Source organism: Urocitellus parryii, chromosome 9 (genome assembly GCF_045843805.1).
Source record: "Urocitellus parryii isolate mUroPar1 chromosome 9, mUroPar1.hap1, whole genome shotgun sequence".
NCBI classification, from domain to species: domain Eukaryota; kingdom Metazoa; phylum Chordata; class Mammalia; order Rodentia; family Sciuridae; genus Urocitellus; species Urocitellus parryii.
The window spans coordinates 132,197,356-132,211,472 of record NC_135539.1 but is presented as its reverse complement, the minus strand read 5'-3'; the positions used below and the strand labels follow the sequence as shown (position 1 = coordinate 132,211,472).

The 14,117-nt window shown below is 42.7% G+C and overlaps 1 pseudogene; it reads left to right on the top strand.

The window, feature by feature from the left end:
* Positions 1-4,489: 4,489 nt before the first annotated feature.
* LOC113185658 (ATP synthase F(0) complex subunit C2, mitochondrial pseudogene) lies at positions 4,490-5,015 on the top strand (annotated as a pseudogene).
* Positions 5,016-14,117: the final 9,102 nt, after the last annotated feature.

Below are 14,117 nucleotides of genomic sequence, written 5' to 3'. Positions count from 1 at the left end.
TATCCCACCCGCTGCCATGACAGCAGAGGCTGGGCTGAGCCACCTGATGGAACATTCCAGAAGGATTACCTGGCAACCCTGATGCAGACTGTTCCCAGGTGGTTCCTCTCAGGAACAGCTTTTCCTGGAGCGGGCGGGCGGGCAGCCTGTACTCTCTGGGGATGTCTGGTCAGATGGGACAGTGGCAGCTTTGTCCCTTCAGTAGAATTTCCTCCCATTGTGTATCTACAGAAGGGAACTGACTGTGCAGTCGAGTTGACTAAAGAAAGATGCTAAAGTTGGAACTGGGGACAATCCAAGTTGGCGGCCGCTGAATCATGAGGAGATGCTGAGCTGCCTCTCATGTTCTTCCATCCAGCTGGGTGACTCAGTGGTTGAAATCTTGTGGCAAGACACCTGGAAGGCACTTGTCCTTTTTACTGAGGACTCATTCACTAGGTAAAAAGGCAGTAATATTCGTTGGCCATCACTCCATTATCCTGAGCACCAGATTGCTGCTAATTCAGTGTGGTTGATTCAGTCACCACATCACTGAGGCGACATTCTTCTGTGAAAGCTATTTATGTCCCAGCACCCTTTGAAAGGCCCTGGAGATCCTGTATGAAATATTTAAGTCCCAAAGAGGCAGCCCAAACTGATAGGAACTACACAGAATGGTGGGTCGGAGGAAAGCCGTGCCCTGAAAGATGGCCAGCCAACTTGGGGTCATGCCTTCCAGCTCAGCGTTCAGCCCTTTTATCCTCAAACTGGGGCTCGGGACAAATTTCCTCAGATTTCTGCACAGCTCCAGAACCACCCCTGCTCATGGCAAATGGGAAGAAAGGAAGAGACAGACAAACATCTTTCTGGATGTTTGGGAACACTTGCTTCAGGCTGACCAGTAGCTTCACAGGATAACTTTATCCCACATGCACATCTTCTCTGGGCCTCAGTTTCCCCACTCAAAATGAGGGTATTTTACTCCAGTTTGGAATGAGGTAAATGAATGATGGAAAGAGGATAATTGCCTAGTGGCAGGTAGTTGGACACCCAGCATGAAGCCGGTAGAGAGACAATTCTGTGAGTCACTTTGACCAAAAGAAAGTCCTTGGTTTTGCTTCCACCCACTGTCTCCTTCAAAGGGGCAGAGGTCTCGGCTAAAAGAGCAAGCACCAAAAAGGAAATAATGCAAATATTGTCCTGACTTCCTCCCTCCCAGCTTCGGGAGAACTTTGAGCTCCTGGGACATCAGTGCTATATGAATAGAAAGTGTCATTACCTGCAAAACACTGGAGAATGGCTCCCCCAGAAGTCATCACGCACAAGGCAGAGAATAGATGAAATAATTTCCTTTCCTTTCTTTGATCTCTGGCTAAAAGATTCTTAGTCATTTAAGGAGGATTTAATCCACTAGTGGACTGTCCCCATTCGAGGATGGCAGGGCTAAAGTTAGTACTGACCTGACCACAACAACCACACAGGGGGATGTGCCGGAGTTCCTGTTGGTGGCTGCAAACTAGTCACCTATATGTTTGCATACTGTTACTTCCCGAGACTCCGGGAGACACAGTCTTGCTCCAGGGTGTCTCCTTTGAAATGCCATCAAGCCAGGTCAGGCTTGGGAGAAATCCCTCCTCTCCAATCCTGATTTCTACTGCTTTGCATCAAGGGGCCTACTCCTGCCTATTTGCACAGTCTTGCTCTCAGCCGTTAGTCATAACCCTCTTGTAAACAGAACCAATTTTAAGACTTCTGGGAAGAGTCTTGCCAGGTGCAAAGGAAGAAATTTTGAAGCTGGCAGGCCTACTCTGTACCCATCAAATTGTTCCATAAAAGTAGCTTCCAATACCAGCCAGTCCCATATTAGTCCATTTCTGAAGGCTATGACTGCATAGTCCTGAGAGTAAGAACCAAGAGAGGGAGTAAACTCACTGGTGTGAGTAACTGAAAGAACAGGGCTGCTCCCTTAAGAAAAGGAGGAGTTCGGGAGATGCACAGGTGCTTTGAAATACGTGGATGTGTGTGCCTATAGTTTGGCTTTTATGGTAACAAACAGAAACCCACTTGAGCTCACTCGAGTAAAGTGAGGTTGTTGTAGGGCTGCTCATGGTTCAATAAGGACTCCTGGGGAAATTCAAAAGACAGAGCCATAATAGGCTTGGGAATCCTGGAGAAATGAGTGGGAGAGAAGATTTGGATGAAAAGAACTCTAGACACTGAAGTAGCAGAAGCTTAATCTTTGTGTAGATAAGTCACTTGAACATGACTCACCTGCAGGCCGCCCCTCCACTTCTTCCTGATCCCTTAACAAAGAGCAAATTCTTTCCAAGTTGCTTCATTTAAATACCATCCAGTGAGAGTCCAGGTGGCTAGGCTTACTATTTCTCTCTCTCTCTCTCTCTCTCTCTCTCTCTCTCTCTCTTTCTTTTTTTTTTTTTTTTTTTTTAGCAGACCGCCTGAGTGATAAGCTGCAAAATAACTTTACAGAGTGCTGTCCATTAGGGATCCTCCAGTCCTGGGGCTAAGAGGTGTAAAAAAACTGCACCCACCCTAGCAATCAAGGCTGGGCAAGGCAGCAGCAACTTCTCCTCAAAGGAGATGAGCACAGGAGGATGTGCAAACTGACCCATAAATATCCAGCCTCTATCCTGGGTCTACACTGCCTGGCTTGAATTCCTGCACACCACTCCTCTTGGCATAAACTTTGAGCATGTCTCTTGCTTCAATTTACTCATCTATAAGACACCAAAAGGATTAATTAGATAATCCACATAAAACTTAAAATAAGGGACTGGGGCTGTAGCTCAGTAGTAGAGCACTTGTCTTGCATGCATGAGGCACTGGGTTCTATCCTCAGCATCACATAAAAATAAATAAATAAATAAAGATATTGTGTCTGTCTACAACTAAAAAAAACTTAAAATGATAAAGAAGAAATATTCAGAACTGAAACAGAGCAAATTATAGTCCATGCATGTTTGATTATGTCAAAATGAATTCAACTATTATGTGTCACTATAATGCACTAACAAAAACATTTAAAAATAAAAAACAATGATGAAGACTTCTTGAATGATGATACAAACAAACCAACAAAAAACTTAAAATGATATCAGGACAGAGAGGTACTCAATAAATGTTTGCTACTGTTATTTTCTTGGGTACAGTGCTTTCCAACTTTGATGTGAATAGGAATTCCTGCGGCATCTGCTAAAATGCAGACTTCGATTCATTTGGGAACAGGGTGAGACCTGAATTTCTTCCTGTCTCTGTAGCCTCCGTGCGATGCCCATGTCTCTGGTCCTTGGCCCACACTTTGACATGAGAAAGAAGGAACAGACCAACTCTAGGGAAAAGAACTAGGGAAAAAAGAATAGAAATTTAAAAAAAATAGTAAAGCAAACCAGCTTAAGATAAGGAAGGACTTTCCATCAATTAGAAGTCACTTTCAATGGAAATGTTCGGCTGCTCCAGATGCTCATGGGTCCCCTCTGCTGGACTGCCTTCTCCATTAGGCACAGACCCAGGACTCTTTTAAGGGCCCATAGAAATGTTCTGATTTTGATTTCTCTTAAAATAAATAAAATAGATATCATAATAATGAGTGTTTTTAAAAAGCTCCTGTGTTCTCAAAAAGCTCCAAGTGTGAGTCGAACATTATGAAGGCTTGAAATCACCGTATGGAGACAGATATTGAAGAAGCCTGGGAAGAAGAAAGTTCCGAGGAGGGAATGTTTGGCTTTGGGGGCTTCAGCAGAGATGGAGAAATACGGAGGTGGGACAAGGTCCTTCAGTGTTGGGAGAACATTGGTGATTTCAATGAGAATTATGAAATCATATTACAAAAGATTTCTTTCCCTTAAACACCAATACTTGAGGGCTCATAAAATTGAAACACAGATGAAAAATGAAAAATAAGGAAGTGGGCTGGGAATAGAGATTTTAAAACAAGGGCTTTAATCTAAGATCCTCAGATTCCTGCCCCCACATAAACCACCGAGGGATCTATAGATAAAAGTCAGAGAATCTACGCACTAGAAGAGGGGTGGATTACGTCTCAATTTCCACCCATCTCTAACCAAAATTGTGCCTTTCCTTCAATATGGCTGTAGCCTTCCACTTCAGCAGTAGTAACCTGTGATGCCTGGAATAATCACAACTGTTTTAAAATCCCAGTATGTTGATGTAATGTTGCAAAATACTATTTACAATCATCCCTATTCTGAAATTAGAGGAGTTATTAGGCCCACTTGGAGATCTAGTTATTTAATACATTAATAAAAGATACAACTGTGGGGCTGGGGTTGTGGCTCAGCAGTAAAGGGCTCGTTAGCGCTGGGTTCAATCCTCAGCACCACATAAACATAAATAAATCAATAAAATAAAGGTATCGTGTCCAACTACAACTAAAAAAGTATTTTAATTTTTTTTTAAAAAAAAGATACAATTTCCTCTCTGTCTTCTCTGCACTGGAAGCAGCTCTCTTGCCACAGCCCCTCACCCACTGAAAATGTCTGCCTGCTCCAAGTTCCTCTCCACCCACTCCTTGATCAGGAGCACCTCTCAGCTGCAGCGATGCTGAACTGACCAGAGACACTGACATATGAAAGTTTCAGCAGCTTGACAATCCCACGCCCCCTGAGCTCACTTATCTCTAGCTGCAGCTTCCAAACCAGCACCATCTCAAGGGTGATAACACAGCAGCCAAGTTCATTGGGGCTGGGGCTGCCACAGTAGGGGTGGCTGTCTTTGGGGCTGGGATTGGGATTGTATTTGGAAGTCTTATCCTTGGTTATGCCAGGGACCCTTCTCGGAAGCAACAGCTCTTCTCCTACGCCATTCTAGGCTTTGCCCTCTCAGAAGCTGTGGGGCTCTTTTGCCTGACGTTGGCCTTGGCCTTTCTCCTCCTCTTCACCAGCCACGTGAAGGAGCAGTCTCCCCCTGGCATTCTTTCTCCCAGATCTTGTCTGCCTTGTACATCCCTTTTCCTATACCTCCCCAGGCAGTCTGGGGAAAGTGGTTGGCTGAGAGTTTGACAGAGGGAAGACAAATAAGCCCTGTATTAATAAGATTAAAAAAAACAAAAACAAAAGATACAATTGTTAAAAAAAAAAAAACTGTGCCAGGATGAATGCCCAACTTCACTGACAGAAGCTTCTGGAAACTTCTACCCTGAGCCCGCAATCATAAAACAAGTGATGTCTCATTTCTATCATGCCCAAATGAGAATGTTGAATTTGATCTCTTGCCTCCTATTCCTTAAAATGAAAACTAGGAGCAGAGGAACAAGAGATGAGACACTGGGAAGATGGAAGAAGGAGAGGAAGGAGGAGGAGGAGGAGGCAGAAGTATTGCATACGGAAATATGGAGTCCAGAAGAAGAGGAATCAAAGGTGCCTAAAAAATTGCAAAAGGAAACAAAATAAATGGTCCCCCACCCCTTCCTACCCCAACCCTGCTCTATTTGCACCAATGCTTTCCCTGCTCACACGGTTTTGTCACTTAAAGCAAAGCCACTGGACGATAGAGCACATGGCACTGTAACAAGCCACAGATGGGGACTGTTATGGGCAGATCTTTCACAGGACCCTGTGAACTGAGGGAATTAATGGCAAGGAACAGAGTACACTACAAACCTAGCACATTCAATTCCAAAGAATGTTCTTTTTCTGAGATTATGACTTTCCCCTTGTCTATTAAAATGTCATTTCTTTTATGAAACAGTATTGATGTCAGATAACATTTGTTTTTTATATTTTAATATCCTTACTTGGTCATATAAAGGTTTATAGTTTCATCTCTGGAATCCAGTTTTTTTTTAATTATTTTCATTGCTCTGTGAAATCCCAAATGCTGGAAGTTCTAACTTAGACACTCCTCCCTTTTTGAGAGATGAATATCTCAAGGCACGTGACTTCCACTCCAGCATGTTGGTTTAGCAGCCAAAGATTCAGAGTCTGGTTTAAAACCTAGGTTTGAACTCTGGCTCTGCCACTTCCCACCTGCGTGACCTTGGGCACAGGCCCTGAGCTCCCTCCTGATCCATAAAGTCTCATTTTATCTCTTGAGATAATTGAAGGACTTTATGAAAGAATGCATATAAAAGCACTTTGCACATTGCTAAAGTTATTATCATCATCACCATCATTTTATTATTGCATCTTAATACCAAATAGCTGATGACAGAACTTGGTTGGCTTCCACAAGGGGCTGACTCCCCATCCAAGTGATCTTCAAACTACGACTTAGTGAACCTACCTGGGGTTATGTTTTTTTTTTATTTAGCTCAAGAAACATTAACTGCAGACTTAATATTTCTACCCAAATTACATAATCTGACTCTAATCATGAGGGAACATTGGACAAAACCCAATTTGACTGACATTATAAAAAATAACTGGCCTAAATTCTTTTAAAATGTCAAGGTCATGAAAATCAAAGAAAGGCCACAAAACCATTCCAGGTATATGATTCTGAATTGGATTCTGCATGGAAAAAAAAATCATTGCTGGAAAAAAAGTATGGGGACAATTAGCAAAACATGGGTAGTGTCTGTAAATTAGATAATAGTTTATTAATATTAAATATCCTGGGTGAATACTCTTCTTAGAAAATATACACTCAAGTATCCAGAGACAAAGGGGCATGATTTATAAAACTTGTTGTCGAATGGTTCAGGAAAAAAAATATACAGTCATCCCTAGGTATTCATGGGGGGTTGGTTCCAGGGCATCCCCCACCCACTCCCATGAATTCCAAATTCTGAGGGTGCTCAAATCCCTTTTAGAAAGTGGCATAGCATTCACATATAAGGTACACATATTCTCACATACCTTTAGTCCTTTATAGATTACTTATAATACTTACTACAATAAAAATGAGATATAAATGGTTGTTATATGTATTATTTAGAAAATGATAACTACATGTTCAGCACAGGTGCAAATTTAAAATATATATATATATTTTCAATCAGACGTTCGTTGAAGACAAGAATGCAGAACTCCAGACACAGAAGCTAACTGTGTGTGTGTGTGTGTGTGTGTGTGTGTGTGTGTAGAGATTGAGAGTCAGAGAGAGAGAGAGAGAGAGAGAGAGAATGATAAAGCAAATTTAGCAAAGGTTAAAAGCATCCGTTCCATGTAAGGCACTGTGTATAATAATATTACCTGAGTTATGTAGGTCTTTATAACATCCTTTCACATGACTGCTCATTTGCTTTGATTCTTAATGATTCTCAGTGAATTACAGTGAAGTTAGATATAATGGGAGGGTGTGGAGGAAGGGTCTAGAATTTCAGCCAGCAAGCTAAAATTTCATAAACAGCTTTTTTTTTTCCAATTTGCCTTCTAAGTATCTTTTGGCCTACTGTATCATCTTATAAACATGAAGGGGTATGGTATTGTGTTGAGGGTCAGATACAGCTTTTTTTTTTTTTTGGTGGGGTACTAGGGATTGAACTCAGGGACACTCAACCACTGAGCCACATCCTCAGCCCTTTTTTGTATTTTATTTAGAGACAGGGTCTCACTGAGTTGCTCAGAGCTTCGCTTTTTTTGCTGAGGCTGGCTTTGAACTTGCAATCCTCCTGTCTCAGCCTCCCAAGCCACTGGAATTACAGGCGTGCGTCACCACACTGGCCAGATACAGCTTTTTAATCACTCTATTCAGTTATCAGATTACAGACTAAGAGAGGCAGGACCCTCATATTATGAGGCAGACCCAGGGACTGAGATAGCTGAGGAGGAAGCAGGTTGGCATCTCTCATCTCACATGCACTTAGGTCCTGATGCCCAGCTCCTTCGGTGGTACACCAACAGAATTGCCCCATGTGCAAATCTCTGCCTCTCTCTCTCCCTCTCTTTCTCCCTCCCCGCCCCACTTTGCTCAATGAATTGGTTTGGTTTTGCTGAATACTCATAGTTGAATTAGAGACTGTCAAATGTTCATGATGGGACTCGAGTAGGGACAGTGTGCAGGACTCCATAGATTGTGGCTCAGCGTCCCCTCTCACCTATTCCCAGGTGCCACAAAACCTGGAAACAGCAAACCACATCTTCCAGACTCCAGTTAGGGCACTAGATATGAATGACCCAGGTCCTGACAATTAGATGCACTCCTCAGAGATTGGGAAAGTGGAAAAGAGATAGAAGCTGTCTTCCTGCTGCTTTCTCTATGTTCTCCGAGCAGGAAAGACTTAGTGCTGTCAGTCTCCAGTCTGCCTTCAGAGGTGTCGAGGGGCAGGTGGGCAATGGAGACATCCAGGCTCACACTCCACTATTCCAACAATTTGAAGAAGAGCAGCAGCAGCCGCTTCCTGAGCTTTCTGTCTTCTTGTCTGTACATCATTGTTATGCCATGTGTCACTACAATCACTGGTGCCAGCAGAACCCTCAACTGGCCTTCCTATTCAAGGCACCTGGAGTCATATCTCTTGCAGTCATATCATTTCTCAATATTCTAGGGGTCATCCTTAGAGGCCCAGCCTCGAGCCTTCACATCCTTAATCCTTCCAAAAAAATTTCTCAGCATCTAATCTCCTACATTTATCTACTTAAATACCAGGAATAGTTTCTGCTTCCTGGACTACTCAAACACCGACTTTACCCTGTTTTCTAGATATGGAGAGCAGTCAGGCTACAAGAAGTCGAAGATTTGTTATACTTAGGTGAAGATCTCACATGATAGCTGAGCTGGGCACGGTGGCACACACCTTTAATCCAAGAATCCAAGGAGGATCACAAGTTCTAGTTCAGTCTCAGCAACTTAGCAAGAGCCTGTCTCAAATCAAAAAAAAAAAAAAAAAGAAAAAGAAAGAAAGGACTGAGAATGTAGCTCAGAGGTAAAGCTCCCCAGTGTTCAATCCCCGGTACCAAAACAAACCCAGAAAAAACCCACAAGAGCTGAGATGTTGGCAGGCATACCTCACCCACGAACACAAAGCTAACTTTGTGCATCTAGAATAATCTTCCTCTTTAATTCCACAGTTCTGAGACAGAGATGTCACCTCTGCACACCTACAGTCCCCAACATTGACCAGGCCTGACAAATAAAAAGTACTCAAATTATTTTTCCACAGCTTCTCCTCAGGAAATGAAAGCAAACTTCTCTTTATTATCAGTTCATTTTAACTTATTAAGGCAAAACAGAGAGGGGAATGCTTCAGACAGAATGAATGGATGTGATGTTAACTCTCTGGATTCAATAAGGATGAGTAGGAGTTCCAAAAACAGCAGGAAATTTAACCAAAAGCAGAGGCTTGAATCCCAAGTGCCAATAGGCATATACCTTCTCTATCTTACTTCTGAAAAGAGGAAAGGGAAAAAGAAATTCGGATAATGGAGAGAGTTAACATTTTTCCAACATTTACTTCCTACAGGGCTCTTGCTTAACTTTCACAACAAACTTAAGAGGCTATTCTTATTATCATCATTATTATTATTACTATTATTATTATTATTATCATCATCACCACATTTCCCTGGTGAGGGGGCCAGAACCACTCAAGTCACACAGCTATTAATATCCTGCTCTAGGTGGAGAAGCACATATCCAAGCACTAGATTCTTGAATGCCGAAGTCTGTTCTTTCAACCACTTATAAAATAATACAGGCCCTCCGCAAGGTGAATGATTGCCAATATTTCTTCCACTCCCCAAAATAGTGTTTTCTAAGCTGAAATAGACAACCATTGATTAAACCCAGCAGCCCTCATTAATCAATTTCTTGAGTGAAAAATAAAGCAGCAGGTGCCAGGATTTTTATTCTTAGCTTACTTACCAGGAGAAAAGAGAAGGAAGGGGGAAGGAGGGGAATTAGCTTCCAGACCCAAGATGACAGATTCAAATCCGTGTTTCTGCCTCCCTTAGCCGCTGGCCCCGCCCCCACCAACCCCTACCGCCCTTCACCAGTTCCACGATGGCAGAGTTTCTGCATTACACTTCTGAGCCCCAGCAGGGCTTCCCTGTCCTGTAACCATTCATTCCTCCAAGGCCACTGAGAGCCATAACAGTGTGTTTTCCCTCAACAGCCTCTGGCTTACAGTTCTCAGGTCAGATTGACAAATGGATCTGCAGCTCCAGTCCCCTTAAACTGCACTCAGCCCTTCTATCCAGATGCCCCCACTGCTCTTGGCAACAGCTCCAAGGTTCTGACACTTCCCTCGGAACCACACGAATGCCCAGTGATTCATTCATGACTGACACCCAGGCCTTCACTGCTCTCTGTTGCAAAGACAATTTTGGAACCTCTGGGAGTTACAGCCTTTCCCCATTTTTCTTTTCTGCTAATAAATTCTGGAGAGCAGTAGGAATAAAGGGAAGACATCCATCATCTTGTGAGGCTTACAAGCAGCTGGCATGACAGTTCCAGCCAATATACCTGCAAGCTGACTTTAATCATGGTCTGTTGGTCTCCGCTTTTGAGAACGTTGCCTTGATGCAGCCTTCTGTGCCTCCCCTAAGCTGAAGTCTCTAAGGAATTCTCGAAACCTCCCCATCTAAACCCAGGGGCCAGGGAAGGGGAAAGACCATGAACTCTCATTTCATTGGCAAAGGTAACTGAAAACACTTGAATCTTAAGAGTCCATGGGCCTTGGAAGTAAACAATTTAAACTGAAACCCAAGGATGTAAAAGTAGTTGGAAATGTAAGCAAAATCTGTGCCAAACAAATGTTCCCTCTCGCTGAATTCCACTAATGTTTTCCAATAATGTTTATCGAATATTCCCATGTCTTCCAAGACGACCCTTGAATTAAGGCTAGTTGCTTTTTATAATTAATGATAATCCAAATTTGTGAATCTTCCTAAATATTTTACTAATTTCAGTTCTACCAAAACAGAACTCAGCCAGCTTAAACACCATTCCATGACAGTGACGTTTTCAATTACATGGAGGGAGAAATGATGAGCTGCTCTCCCCTGGGTCTGATAAGACAAAACAACCCTGACCATTCACTTACTTCTGGCAAGTGCTCAGACCAGTAACCTCCAAATAATTTTCCCGTGGCATCCAGCCAACAGAAAAATGTTAAGCATGTTTCCTGTAAGCTAGGATGTGCTAACAAAGACTCCCAAACTTATAAAGGGTTGAAACATTCTTACTCATAAAGTAGCTCGAGGTGGGCAGCCCCCTCTCAGCAATGTACCAGGGTTGAAGGTTCCCTCCATCTCAGGCCTTCAACACAGGACCTGGCCATTGTCTGCGTGCAAGTCCACAAAAGAGGAGCGTGAAGAAATCGTGCCTGCTCCTCCAAAGTCTTGGTCCAGACTGACAGATGTCACTTCCACAGATGAGGAAAACTGGTTATACCCACTGCAAGGAAACTGGGCAAAGCTGCTTCCTGTTGGGCAGTGATTACCAGCTGACACCATATATTCTGAAATGAAAAGCACTTTTGATATCTAGCTAGCTGTCTGCCCCAACTCTCAGTTCATTTGTTTCTCTATTCAATCATCATTTATTTATAAATGGCATATGTAAGTGTATGTATAAAGAAAAAAACCACTGTACTGATATGCATGTGGCAAGGCATGTACAAAACAATGTACGTTTAAAAGGATGAGGAATAAAACAAGTTTAAATAGAAGTTTTATTTTATTAGACTTGTATTTTTAACTGATTTTATTGGTACATTATAATTATACATAATAATGGAATTCATTGTGACATGTTTACATGTGCACATCACAAAATTTGGCCAACTTCATTCCTCATGACCTCCCTTCCCCTCTCCTCCTCCCTTCCTCTGGTCCCCTTCTTCTATTCTACTGCTCCCCTTTCTATTTCATGAGATTCCACCTTTTTTCCTTTTTTCTCTCTTCTTTCCACATATGAGAGAAAGCATAGGGCCCTTGAATTTCTGAGTCTGGCATATTTCACTTAACATGATGTGCTCCAGTTCTATTCATTTCTCTGACATAATTCTGTGTGTGTGTGTGTGTGTGTGTGCACACGCACTTTGTAGGTGGACACACTACCTTTATTTTATTTTTATGTGGTGCTGAGGATTGAACCCAGTGCCTCACATGTGCTAGGCAAACACTCTACCACTGAGGCTACAACCCCAGCTCCTTTCCTGACATAATTCTGTTCTTCTTTATGGCTGTGTTTCTATGCCACATATTTGTACTTCATTCATCTGTTGATGGGCACCTAGGCTGCCATCATGTGGCTTAAATACAAGTTTTTTTTTTTTTAATTTTTTTTTTATATATTTATTTTTTAGTTCTCGGCGGACACAACATCTTTGTTGGTATGTGGTGCTGAGGATCGAACCTGGGCCGCACGCATGCCAGGCGAGCGCGCTACCGCTTGAGCCACATCCCCAGCCCCATTAAATACAAGTTTTAAATGTTCTTCCCGCAGCCTTCTCGGTCATCTGGGCTCGACCTGGTGAGGATTCACCACCTCGATTCACTGCTCAAGACCTTAGAGGGTCCTGGGTGTTAGGAAGTACTCTTCCACTGGAGAAATTTAAGAAATGAAGCACATCGCCCTCCCCTAGCCTTTCCCATCTTTATGGATAGCACCACTGTCCACAAAACTACTCAAGCCCTAAATCCAAAAATCATCTTCAATTCTGCACCACCTATGACCCCTACATCCAACATCCAGCCTGCCTGACCACATGCCCTCCAACAGATCCAGGATCCCTGCCCATCTCCCCACCTTCCTGATTGCCACTCTACCCCCTGAACTGCCATCTCTTAACTGGATGGAGTAACCATCTCTCTTCTTTATAATCCATTCTTCATGATATAGCCACTGTGATCTCTAAAACATGTGAAGATCTCCAGTAGGTTGACATATCAAATAAAATCCTTCCTCCAGGCAGTCAAAGGACTTAAAAAGTGAATCAGATTCAATAAAATCTAACTGACTATGCAGTCTATGTAACAGTCAGGGAAATCATCCTCTCCAACAGCCGGAGGGCTGGTCTCATAGCTTGTGTGTTCATCATAAGCCACCTATGTCCTGCTGGGAACTCCCATTTCTGCCTCCTGGGTCTGGCTTGGCTTGGCTACCTTTGGTTCAACTTCTTTCAGGGCTCTTCCACCCATGCCTTTCTGTCCACAAGTCTCTACCTTTTTCTTCATTTGCTGATTCATGTTGCCCCATCTGTCAAGCAGATTCTTGTTTTCTCACTTTGCAAGAGGTTTGTAGCAAGAAAGAGAAAAAAGAAAGATAGTTTACACCATGATTTGCTTTCTTTTTCACAAAAAGCAAAACCCATTGAGGAGAATAGGACTTGATGAGAAGGAAATACTTCAGAGGGGAAAAGAAGAGATTTCTCTATGAGAAAAAGACCAGCCTTTTATTTTTTTTATTTTTTTGTTAGGGAGATGAGAGACTTAAGACATCTTGGAGGACAAAGCTATACACAGCCTCAGAGAGCTGGGTTCCGGCCCAAGTCTCCAAAGAAATTCTTGGGCATAGTGACTCACACCTGTAACCCCAGAAACACACGAGGCAGGAGATTGCAAGTTCAAAGCCACCTTCAGCAATTTAGCAAGACCTTGCCTCAAAATAAAATACAAAGGACTGGGGATGTAGCTCAGGGGTAGAACACTTGCCTAGCAAGTGTGAAACCCTGGGTTCCATCCCCAGTACTACCAAAAAAAAAAAAAAAAAGATAACTTTCAGTGGAACCTGTATAGATAATTGTTGAACACACATGTTGACTTACAAAACATTGTAGATCTTGGTACAAGTTTGTAGGGCATGAGGAGGTTAGCCTAGAATGACTGAGGCCAATTTCTGGGTAGCCAGAGTCAAAATTAGGTTGATTTATGTAAACAAAAAAAAAATCATATCTCTTGGATACTTTCATTTGGGTCCTAAGATTTATACCCATCATCCTCTAGTACAAAAATGTGCAAAAGATTTTCACTTTCATAAATTAGTGCTGACTCTATAGCATTCCCATAATAATGTCACTCTTACTCACATGCATTCCAATATGCTTCCCGAGTCAGGAAGCAAAGTGAAATGGGTAGAAAGATGGTAAGGCTGGTGTTGTCCCAGAGCCGCATCTCTGCAGGCAGATCAGCTGGCACAGGTTGGTCAGTGGCACCAGTCTGAGATCCAGTGCGGTACATCTGGTTCATTCTGACGTGATTACTATTTGTTGTATCTGC